General features: G+C 43.3%; 1 long non-coding RNA gene across 1 annotated transcript; it reads left to right on the plus strand.

Moving 5' to 3' along the window:
- The first annotated feature begins 7,930 nt into the window (after positions 1-7,930).
- Positions 7,931-12,092, plus strand: LOC144325815 (uncharacterized). The gene is made up of 3 exons (XR_013390997.1): positions 7,931-8,485; positions 11,014-11,743; positions 11,936-12,092. It is a non-coding gene; the product is annotated as an uncharacterized LOC144325815 (long non-coding RNA).
- The last annotated feature ends 551 nt before the right edge of the window (positions 12,093-12,643 follow it).

The following is a 12,643-nucleotide window of genomic DNA, read 5'->3' on the forward strand; positions in this document are numbered from 1 at the left end:
AGGGAGCAGAGGGAGGAGAGAGGGAGGAGGTTTGGCTGCCCTTGTGCGGATCATTCTGCTAAATAAATAAAAAATGAGAAAGTACTTTAACAGGTGACCAGCACCAGCCAGGATGGAGGAATGGTAAGTAATTGCTTTACAACTGAAGGGGAGATAGCTTCAAAACAATAAATTTCTTAATCCCGAAAAGGGAAAAGCAAAGGGCAATCTGAGAAGTGAGAATTTTGAAAAGATGAAGAGAACTGAAGTGCTTCCCCCATTGCAAGGAATAACCCAACTGAGCAACAAACCACCCTCTCCTGCTCCTCACCATTGGCATGTCTGGAAGCTGGTCCTTTACCATTTGACGCAGTCCTCTCTCATTCAGCACACGGCGTTCCTTAGGCTGAAGCATTGCACACTCACTTGTGCCCATTCTCTTTGGTTTTTCTGCATACATATTGAAAACATCGATTATGTTACAAATGGAGCACTCCAGTTTAGTCCGGCTGCCTGACATGTTGAACCGTCAAGGGAACTTTCAGGTGAGTCAAGGAAGTGGAGGAAATGGGGACAGAATCCAAACTCCCTCTTGAATGGCGATTTGTTGCCACTGGATCATATTTAAGCTCCATGCTCAGATGGATTTGGCAGAAAATCAAGCTGGGCAACCCATGCAGATGGGAGGAGTACATGTAATATATTTAATATAGCATCATCATCATCATCATCATCATCATCATCATCAAACAATCAATGTTAAGGAAGTGGAGGAAATGGAGTTAGACTCCAGCCTTCCTCTTCAATGGCATTAGATGGATCAATCGTCTCGTTAGTAAAATTCAGGTCAAATTGCTATTTTGGGGGATGTTCTTAAAAGTTTGGAATAGATCAATCCATTTTGCATTACCTTTTATAGGAAAGTGTTCCTTGGTTTTGGTATGCTTTGGTCTTGGAACGCATTTCCGGATCGGATTAAATTTGAGAACCAAGGTACCACCGTATAATCTTAATGCTCTTGCTAACTTGAAAACTGTCTAAAGAAACTGTGTCCCATGGACCATGTTCCAGTCTTTAGAGACAGGTCCTGTGAAGATTTTACTCTGAACATCCCATTTAAATTCTTTAAGAGCTCCGGAAAGATTCTTTCTGAACCTGGGGATATGATGATCTTCAATATGTCAATTAATTTGTCTGGCACAGGTATTTAATGGGGGGGTGGACACTGTATTAATTTGAAAAACTTTGAGTTAACCAGTCTGGAATCGCCTGGATCCCCACTGAGGGCCATTTTTAAGAAACAGTATCATGTGGACCATGTTCCAATCTTTAGAGGCAGGTCTTACGAACATTTCAGTTCCTCAAGAGCTCATGCATAGAGCCCTTCTGGACCTGGGGAATATGATGATCTTTGTCAATTAATTTGTCAGGCCCAGGCTGAGATGGGAGTAATCAGCCTCCCAAATTCTTCCTGGTGTAAGGGAAGATGCAGTCTCATCCGCGGATGCTCAATAAACCACCCCCAAGTTCATAAAGAAGGAGGAGGTGGGGGCACTGGGTGGAAAGGCCCCGAGGGAGTTCGAATCTCCTGGACGCTGTCCCCGCGAGCGCACCAAGTCCCATTTCTTAAGATGAAAAATTGGATTTAAGTTTTGGACATGCTTCAAGTGAGGAGGGGAAAATTAATCTGCCAATTAAGCCAGCCACTGAGGTGCCAAGAGTGACGGAGAGGAAGAAAGAATAACATCTAAGTCGGTATGTTGGAACCAAATGGAAAAGGGGGGGGTAAAGATTTTTATTTTTATTTACTATGATTTATTACAATACCTGACAACCCCCCTCCCCAGAAGAACCGTTGACATTATTTACAGCAAGTGAGATGGGAAAATATAAACTGTGTGGAAATAACAATACTATATAACGAAAGCTTTTGTTTTTTGAAATGCTTGGAAGAAGATAAAAGACCTTCCAAATATTGATATTAGAAAGAAGTCTCATTAGCCACTGGAGAGACTTCAAAAAACTTTGGAAAGACCGAGCTGCAGAGATAAATAGCCATGGGGGAGGTGAGCTCTTAATTTGTTATTATATCTGCACTTCAAGTCCAATTTGGCAAATCTCCCCTGGAAAGGCTAATTTTTTATGCAACCAGTCTGGGAAAATGAATGAGCAAATGCCTAGATTTGATTTCATCGGAACTGAGAAAAGATGGCGTCTGCCAGCAGCGAAATGACTTTTGGATTGATTTGGCATAAACACCAACATGTGAGGATATACTGCAACAATAGGAGAGTCAAGCATACAAAATTCACACAGAAGCACATCATTGCTTACTTCAACTCACCTGTGGAAACAACTCAGAGGCCATTAAAGAAGGAAGGTTAACAACAGGAAGATTTAAAGGAACTATTGGAAACTCAAGGCAGTAGAGATATAAGATGATCAGAGCACCCCCAAACTTGAAGCATTGCAAGTCCCAATAAAAATTTATAATTTGGCAAAATATTCGGACTATATGATATGTATTTGTATAATTTGGAGTATTTAATGTGATTTGATGGGTTTGTTAAAATGGAAAATTTAATAAAAAATATTTTTTTAAAAAAATTGTTAGGCCCAGGTACCTGCACTATATCTTCTGCAGTGAAGGGTGAAGACTGATCCTAATAATTTATCCAGCTGCTCGACAATTTCCCTCTCTTCCATTCAAACGACCTTCTGTTCCTCTTCATCCAAAATTCCAGCTCCCCACCCACCACCCAGAACCAGTTTCTTCCTTCTAACAAAAAGAAACAGTATGTTATGTTGGTCTTTAAACAAGATTTCTATTTTCTTACTAACGTCTTTTTGACACTTCTCATTTTTCCTCCTGGAATCCTCTTATCCCCGAGGGAATGTTCCTGACCTGCACTTTTTGCTCCAGCTAAGATTCTGTTACTGTGCTTCTGAAAAACACCCCACAAAAGGTGATGGATCTTTGAATCAAATCTTTATTGTCTCAGGAGGACATGAGCTTTAGAGATGGAGTTGAGTTGATGGATTCTTCACCTCCAGGTTGGTTCTTCATGGTGTGGAGTTCTCATAGGACATCGTAAGCCATCTACTTAATATATCCGTGAACTCCCAGAAATCGACCACGCCACCGTTTCTTTCCAAAGCCTCATCAATGCCAGAAGAGGCCTTTTTGTTGTGATGTTGGGAGGGAATAAAGAAGGAAAGATGGTTACAGTGGCTGAAACCAGTGGAAAAAGCAAGCAGTCGTCTGATGAATTCAAGCACACACAAGAGTATGATACATTTAGCCATCCTTCCTGGGTCTTTGTAGATTAAACAGTAAAAGTGTTGTTGTTGACAAAGGACAGCTGGAGATATAAAGGGCCCCGTTACATTCAGTAGCTTAGGGCCTCATCAATCCTAAATCCAGCCCTGGGAAGAAGGGGCTGATATAATTAGGAACTGGCTTATTTATATCGAGTCAGACTGTGCGTCCAACAGGCTCAGTGCTGCCCACACTGACTTGCAGGAGCTCTCCAGGGTTCTAGGTTGTAGTCTTTTCCAAGCCCTAACTGGGGATGCTGGGGATGCAACCTGGAGAATTCTAACCAAGAGAATTGTAACTGTAAGCAAGGGAAGCAATAAGCCAATTGAGGAACGAACAACCTTCTCACCCTCCTCACTGTTGGCATGTCTAGAAGCTGGTCCTTTACCAGTTGACGCAGTCCGCTTTCACTCAGCACATGGCGTTCCTTAAGCTGAAGCATTGCACTCTCACTCATGCCCATTCTCTGTGGTTCTTCTGCATAACTATTGAAAACATCGAGTATGGTATCAATGGAGCACCCCAGTTCAGTCTGGCTACCTGATATGTTGAACCGTCAAGAGAACTTTCAGGTGAGTCAAGGAAGTGGAGGAAATGAAGATAGACTCCAGTCACCCTCTTGAATGGTGATCAGTTGCCTCAGAATCATATTTAAGCACCATGCTCAGAGGGATTTGGCAGAACATCAAGTTTCCTTAAACTTCCAGTGATGCCACGCCATGAGAAGTGCTAAATTGTAATTTCTACAAAGATGGTAGATAAAGGGAGGACTCGCCCAGGTCACCAGCTGTTCCCAATTGATGCCCCAGGAGTGTACGAGGAGCAGAAGGTTGGAACTGCATCCAACCTTCTGCTCCTCCTCAACTTCTGCTCCTCAACTTCTGCAAGCATAACAGAACATCCCCTCCTTCTCCTCCTCAGCGCAGTCACAGAAAATCCACTCTGGAAGGTTGTGGAGAGGGAGCAGAGGGAGGAGAGAGGGAGGAGGTTTGGCTGCCCTTGTGCGGATCATTCTGCTAAATAAATAAAAAATGAAAAAGTACTTTAACAGGTGACCAGTACCAGCCAGGATGGGGGAATGGTAAGTAATTGCTTTACAACTGAAGGGGAGATAGCTTCAAAACAAGAAATTTCTTAATCCCGAAAAGGGAAAAGCAAAGGGTAATCTGAGAAGTGAGAATTTTGAAAAGATGAAGAGAACTGAAGTGCTTCCCCCATTGCAAGGAACAACCCAACTGAGCAACAAACCACCCTCTCCTGCTCCTCACCATTGGCATGTCTGGAAGCTGGTCCTTTACCATTTGACGCAGTCCTCTCTCATTCAGCACACGGCGTTCCTTAGGCTGAAGCATTGCACACTCACTTGTGCCCATTCTCTTTGGTTTTTCTGCATACATATTGAAAACATCGATTATGTTACAAATGGAGCACTCCAGTTTAGTCCGGCTGCCTGACATGTTGAACCGTCAAGAGAACTTTCAGGTGAGTCAAGGAAGTAGAGGAAATGGGGACAGAATCCAAACTCCCTCTTGAATGGCGATCAGTTGCCACAGAATCATATTTAAGCACCATGATCAGAGGTGGGTTCCAGAGGGATCTGGCAGAACATTAAGCTCCCTTAATCTGCTAGTGACGCCACGCCATGAGAGGTTACGAGTTGTACTTTCGAAGAAGATGGTAAATAAAGGGAAGACTCACCAAGCTCTCCATCTGTTCCCAATTGACGCCCCAGGAATGTACACAAGTATTATCTGGACTGAATTTGTTTGTTGGCTCTCATCCTGTCCATTACCGAAGCAAGAAACTGGTTCAGCACTTCCAGTGCCTCAGCAGCATATGCAACGGAGAAATAGAGCTGAGTGTCATCAGCATACATATTACGAACCTCCGGATAACCCCGCCCAGTGGTTTCTTTATATATATATACATTTTTATTGGGGGTTTTTACATATCATTTCCAAAAATCATTTAACATTAACTTTGTGGATATTTCACCCTGCCCATTGCAAGAATCTTCTGACAATGTTTTCAGAAAGGAGGGGGCAGAATCTGCTCATTGCTTCTTCCGAGAGCCAGTGTGGTGTAGTGGTTAAGGACAGTAGACTCGTAATCTGGTGAAATGGGTTCGAGTCCCCACTCCTCCACATGCAGCTGCTGGGTGACCTTGGGCCAGTCACACTTCTCTGAAGTCTCTCAGCCTCACTCACCTCACAGAGTGTTTGTTGTGGGGGAGGAAGGGGAAGGAGAATGTTAGCCGCTTTGAGAATTCTTCGGGTAGTCACCAAAAGAGTATTAGAACTGATTCAAGAATTTGGTCAGGTAGCAGGTTTTAAGTTGAATAAGACGAAAAGAAGAATCTAACTGAGATTGAGAGAGATAAGTTTCAGAAGGAGACAGGATTAACACTGGTTAAGAAAGTGAAATATTTAGGGGTTAACATGACTGCTAAGAATGTGAATTTATTTAAGGATAACTATGAAAAATGTTGGACTGAAGTGAAAAAGGATTTAGAAATATGGTCAAATTTGAAGTTATCGTTGTTAGGCCGAATCGCGGAGATAAAAATGAATGTATTGCCAAGAATGCTGTTTTTGTTCCAAACACTGCAAATTTTGGACAAAATGGACTGTTTCAAGAAGTGGCAGAGAGATATCTCTAGATTTGTCTGGCAGGGCAAGAAGCCTCATATGAAATTTAAGATATTAACTGATGCTAAAGAAAGAGGTGGATTTGCCCTGCCAGATCTTAAACTTTATTATGAATCAGCCGCTTTTTGTTGGCTGAAAGAATGGATGCTTCTTGAAAATACCGACGTGTTGGATTTGGAAGGTTTTAATAATGTATTTGGTTGGCATGCATATTTGTGGTATGACAAGGTTAAAGCACATAAAGCGTTTAAAAACAATATTGTCAGGAAAGCACTGTTTAATGTCTGGATAAGATACAAAGATCTGTTAGAAAATAAAACCCCGAGATGGCTGTCACCAATGGAAGCAAAGGCTCAGAAAAAACTCAATATGGAGGCCAAATGGCCGAAGTAGTGGGAAATTCTGGAGCAAGAGGGAGCAAATTCTGGAGCAATTGGGAAATTCTGGAGCAAGAGGGAGATAGACTAAAACTGCAGTTTTGAAAAATTAAAAAATAGAGTGCGAGATTGGCTCCATTACTATCAAATAATGGAGGCATATAACTTGGACAAAAAATTAGGCTTTCAGGTGGAAAAATCAAAATTGGAAACAGAATTGTTAGATTCTAAAGTTAAGAATTTGTCAAGAATGTATAACTTGCTGTTGAAATGGAATACTCAAGATGAAACGGTGAAATCTGCTATGATCAAATGGGCACAAGATGTTGGACATAATATTATGATGGCTGACTGGGAACAGTTATGGACCACTGGTATGAAGTTTACGGCATGTAATGCCTTAAAAGAGAATTTAATGAAAATGATTTACATGTGGTACATAACACCAGTCAAGCTTGCAAAAATTTACCATTTGCCCGATAATAAATGTTGGAAATGTAATGAAACTGAAGGTACGTTCTTTCACCTTTGGTGGACATGCCCAAAGATTAAGGCATTCTGGGAGATGATCTATAATGAAATGAAAAAGGTATTTAAATATACCTTTCTGAAGAAACCAGAGGCCTTTCTCCTGGGCATGGTCAGCCAATTGGTGCCAAAGAAGGATAGAACTTTTTTTATGTATGCTACAACAGCAGCAAGAATACTTATTGCAAAGCACTGGAAGACACAAGACCTACCCACCAGGGAAGAATGGCAGATGAAGCTGATGGACTACATGGAACTGGCGGAAATGACTGGCAGAATCCGAGACCAGGGAGAAGAGTCGGTGGAAGAAGATTGGAAAAAAATTAAAGTATATTTACAAAAAGAGAGCAAAATTAATGAATGTTAGAAGGATGCTGGAATGAAGTTACATGGTTTTAGCAGAAATGTTATAAAGAATTAAGTAAAAATGGATTGTTAATGGGCCAAAGTGTAAAATTTAAGGTCAGATTGGGTTAAGGTAAATTATAGAACAAAAATTGAGAAAGACGGAAAGGATTTGCTGAAATAGCTAAATTGAATTAGAATACAAAAAAGGGAGGTGTGAGGAGGTTGATGAAACAAGTAAATGAAAGACAAAGATATGGAAATACTGGATGTGTTTTTAAATGTTTTTGTTTTTAAATGTTTTTAGTTTTTTTATTGTTGTGCTGTATTGTTTTTTATTTTGCTTTTTATTTTTTGATGTATTGTAACTTTTTATTGTCTTTCCCCCCCTCTTTTTTTGTAATTGTTAAACTTTTAATAAATATCATTTTTTAAAAAAAGAGAGAAAATTCTTCGGGTAGTGATAAAGCGGGATATCAAATCCAAACTTCTCTTCTTCTTCTTCTTCTTCTTCTTCTTCTTCTTCTTCTTCTTCTTCCTCCTCCTCCTCCTCCTCCTCCTCCACTCCAGCCTGACTCTGTGGAAGTCTGAGCGTTATCTGTGTACAGTGGTACCTCAGGTTACATACGCTTCAGGTTACAGACTCCGCTAACCCAGAAATAGTGCTTTGCTCCAGGATGAGAACAGAAATCGTGCTCTGGCGGCACGGTGGCGGCAGCAGGAGGCCCCATTAGCTAAAGTGGTGCTTCAGGTTAAGAACACTTTCAGGTTAAGTACGGACCTCCGGAACGAATTAAGTACTTAACCTGAGGTATCACTGTAGAGATAAGATGACTGCTTAAGCAACTGTAACACTCATGTAGTCCAGTAGTCTCTGTTAGTCTTTAGTTTCTAGTTTATTTTTAGTTTGCAGTAGGTGTAAAAGAATAAAGAAGATATGCTTCAGAGCCGTCGTTCATGTAGTTCATACTCTGCTGTGCTCTGCGGACTTTGGCACTGAGTTTGGTGCTCACAGCTCAAAGTTGTGAGTCCATATCAGTTAGACCTGCTTCCCTGCAGTAGAAGGTCTCTTGAAGTGCTTTCCCAGTCGGGGCTGAAGAGGTTGAGCCCAGTCGTTGGCACCGGCTCAAAGGCGAAGCTGACATCAGTTATGGGGCCCAGTGGCTTCTGACTCTGATGCCGGACGGCAGAACAGAAGCTGCAAGTTGGATTTATTTGCGGTGCCCAGAAGCAGAGTTTTTGGAGCTGTTTTCCACGCTGCTGCTGCTGCTGCTGCTTGTTTTATGGAGGTACGTTGCTGGCTGCCAAGAAAAGAAGATAGCGTCCCTGTTTGCCTGTCAATTGCGCGGCGAGTGGGAGAGAGAGTTGCTCAAGGAGGCCAAGTGTACTTTTGTACTGTTTTATTGTTCTTAGCCTCCCTGAGCCCGGCTTCGGCTGGGGAGGGCGGGATATAAATAAAATTTATTATTATTATTAAGTGTAATGGCTTGGCTCTCCAACAGAAGCGAGACACCGGCAAGCATTACCTCAGCTTTATTGCTCAAACACATAAATCACTCCGGAGCTCCTTCACTCAGACTCTGACTCCAAGTTTGCAGTTGCCGAGTCTAAACTCTGCCCCTTCCTCTTCTTCCAACAGGGGGAAAAACCCTTCGAGTTTTAGGGCTGGCTATTCCTGGCCTCTCTCCATCTGTTTCTGAGCTAAGATTGATATTTTGTGTATCCCTGCTCTGGCTCCCCCTGCCTTGACCACTATGCTCAATTACCATTGCTATCTGCTGCCTGCCCTCTGTTCTCTGAAGCTATGCCGTTAGGCTGTCCCTCCTCCCTCTCATATTCCAGTGTTCTTATCTCTCTTTCTCTGGCCTCATTCCCAGCCCCTGTCAGCTCCAGAACGAAGCTGTCAGGGAACTGCCATTGGCTCAGGGGCGAGAGGGGGAAAGCAGGGTGGATTACAGAGAGCCCCCAAAGATCGTGGGAAGCAGCACCTCCTCCGGTGGAGAGGAGCTGCAGGGCTCGGGGCAGGCGAGGCGGTGCCAGGACACCTTGCCTGAGCAAAGCGGGGAGGAGAGAGGTCCTCCGTTACCCACGCTCTCCTTGCGCGGTAGGCTTCCGCGCAGAGAGGGGAAGCGCAGACTGGGCGTCAAGAAACTATTCTGCAGGGGAAGGTTTAAGGACTGCCCACTCTCAGATTCTGCCAGTGAATGAGTGAGCCACGGAATAGTGGAGCTCTGCATGGTGAAGTTTTTTTTTGGCACCAATAACAAGGCTTTTTTAAGGGACGCGGGTGGTGCTGTGGGTTAAACCACAGAGCCTAGGGCTTGCCGATCAGAAGGTCGGCGGTTCGAATCCCCGCGATGGGGTGAGCTCCCATTGCTCAGTCCCTGCTCCTGCCAACCTAGCAGTTCGAAAGCACGTCAAAGTGCAAGTAGATAAATAGGTACCGCTCTGGCAGGAAGGGAGGCATTTGCCTGATTGCTCTTGAGCAACCCCCTGATACCCTTACAGAAGCTGACACCAAGACTTTATTTGTGTTGCACGTAGGGAAGTGTCTTGCTTTAATTAACAGCAGACATGGCCTGTGCACATTCCGGCCAAATGGCTCTATCTTTTCCTCTACTCACGCCCGAGACCTAGCCAACGTGGCAGGTCAAAATGAAAGCCCTTTTACAGAGGGAAAAGCTATTCCACACCATAGAAGATGACCAGGAGGATGCAGATGAATGGCCTGAGTGGCACGTTGCAGACATGAGAGCCCAGGGGACAATTGTTTTGAGTGTCTCAGACCACTTGTTGGTAAACTTAGAGGGTCAAGAGACTGCACGGGCTGTTTGGCATAAGCTGAGAGATATGCATTTGAGACAAGGTGCCGGTTCCAGCGTGATTTCCTTCAAGAAGCTGTGCAGGCTGCAATTAAAGAAAGGTGGCGATTTGCCCAGCCATCTGTCCCAATTAAAACATCTCAGACAGGACCTTGTTCAGCGAGACCTGAATATTTCAGAGGCTGTGTTTTCAATGTTAATGATAAATAGCCTAGATGATTCTTTTGATGGAGTAGCTGCCCAAATATCAACCATGCCTTCTGACCGGCAAACAGAAGATTATGTGTCTAGTGTGCTCTTGAATGAGCGGAATCACAGACAGGATCAAAGGCTAAACTGACAAATGTCTTATCTTATACAATATTTTAGATTTCCATCAACCACGTCTGATGATTTCCCATTCTTTATCACTTATTCTGCATTTCTTAATTTCTCTAGTGCTCTTAATTATCATTAACTAATAATTCTCTTCATAGTCTTTCTTATAATATTTCAAATAGCCCTCCTTACAGAACTTCTTGCAGTCCTACTAGCGTAATCTGTTCATTACAATTGCTTTTCAAATAGTTCATATATTTACTCCAGTCTTCTAAGAATCTCTGGTCACACAGGTTTTGAACCTTTCCTGTTAATTTATGAAATTCTGCACAGTCCATTAATTTCATCCGCCATTCTTCTTTCGTCGGTAATTCTTCTTGCTTCCATTTTTGTGCCCCCACCCAGTGGTTTCATGTAGATGTTAAACAACACGGGGATAGGATTGAGCCCTGTGGAACCCCACATTGAAGGTTCCACGGGGCTGAAAAGCATTCCCCAAGCAACAATCTCTGGGAACGGCCATTCTAGTTGGACTGGAAGCAGCACAGAGCAGTGCCACCCACTCCTAGTTTGGAGAGTTGCTCCAGAAGGAAACCATGGTCGGTGGTATCAAAAGATGCTGAGAGGTCGAGGAGAATTAACAGGGACATGTTTCTCTTCTCTCTCTCTCTCAACAGAGGTCATCATACAGGGCGACCAAAGCAGTTTCTGTGCCTAAACCCCGATTGAAATGATCCAGAAAATCAGTTTCTCCCAAAAAGCACCTGGATCTGGTCTGCGACCACTCACTCCAGAACCTTGCTCAGGAAAGGGAGATTAGCAACTGGCCCCTAGTTAGTTAGGTTTTTCGAATCCAGGGAAGCTTTCTTAAGGACTGGCTTTACCACCTCCGCCTCCAAACAGGGAGAGACCACCCAATCTCGCAAAGAGGCATTGATCAACTCCCTGGACCAGCCAGCTGTATTTCCTTCCCTTCGATGGACTTCCAACTTCACTCTTGCAGTTTAAATGGGAACACTTCTTACAAATTTTGTCAGTGTTTTTAACTAAAAGCTAAGGATGGGGCAATGCGCTCTACGTGGGGCTACCTTTGAAGGTGACCCAGAAACTGCAATTAATCCACAATGTGGCAGCTAGGCTGGTGACTGTGAGTGGCTGCAGGGACCATTTAACACCGGTCCTGAGAGATCTGCATTAGCTCCCAGCACGTTTCCGAGCACAATTCAAAGTGTTGGTGCTGACCTATAAAGCCCTAAACAGCCTCGGTCCTGTATACCTGAAGGAGCGTCTCCACCCCCATCATACCTCCTGGACACTGAGGTCCAGCGCCGAGGGCCTTCTGGCAGTTCCCTCATTGCAAGAAGTGAGGTGCCCGCCCTGTGGAATGCCCTCCCATCAGATGCCAAGGTAATAAGCAGCTATCCTATTTTTAAAAGACATCTGAAGGCAGCCCTGTTTAGGGAAGATTTTAGTATTTAATGCTGTATTGTGTTTATCACTCAATTGGGAGCCGCCCAGAGTGGCTGGGGAAACTGAGCCAGATGGGTGGGGTATAAATAATAAATTTATTTGTTTATTTGTTTATTTTATTTATTTCAGCCGGCTGAAGATCTTTGGCTAAACCTCAATGCGTTGAACCGATAGAGTCAGAAGGAAGCATGACTGGTTTCAAGAGAGATGACTCCCAGGAAAACATTGCATTGCGCTACCACCAGGCTGCCCTAATAAATTGGGTAGCGCACTAATTATCGCTGCTCATGTGGGGTGTGTGTGTGTGTGTGTGTGTGTGTGTGTGTGTGTGTGTGTGTGTAAAATAATGGATCCACAAAATTCCTGGACTCTTCTTGGTGGTGTTATCAGCACCTTAAACAATTCAGCAGCATCAAGAAACTTGGCTATCTCACTGCTCGCTCCTGCCCCCAGGTCAACGTGTTTAATAGTACAAGTCCCAAAACCGGCAAGAGTATTGTTAGCCCAGAAATGGAAACAAGAAGAAATTCTGATGAAAGAAGAATGGCAGACAAAAGTAATGGACTATGCAGAATTGGACAGAATGGCAGGAAGGATTCGAAACCTGCGGGACCAGAGATTTACAGAAGATGGGGAGAAGTATATTAATTATTTGTAATCAACAAATTACACAAGTAGGACTACAAGAAGTTTTCTAAGGAGAAATATACAAAGTGTTACAAAGTAGAAAAAGATAGAGATATTGGTTATGAGTTTGAAATGTAATAGGGAAGATAAGAAATGCATACTGAGAGATTAGATTGGAAAATTTTCAGACAGGATTGATGGAAGTCAAAA

The sequence above is a fragment of the Podarcis muralis genome, chromosome 16 (assembly GCF_964188315.1).
Source record: "Podarcis muralis chromosome 16, rPodMur119.hap1.1, whole genome shotgun sequence".
In the NCBI taxonomy this organism is placed as follows: domain Eukaryota; kingdom Metazoa; phylum Chordata; class Lepidosauria; order Squamata; family Lacertidae; genus Podarcis; species Podarcis muralis.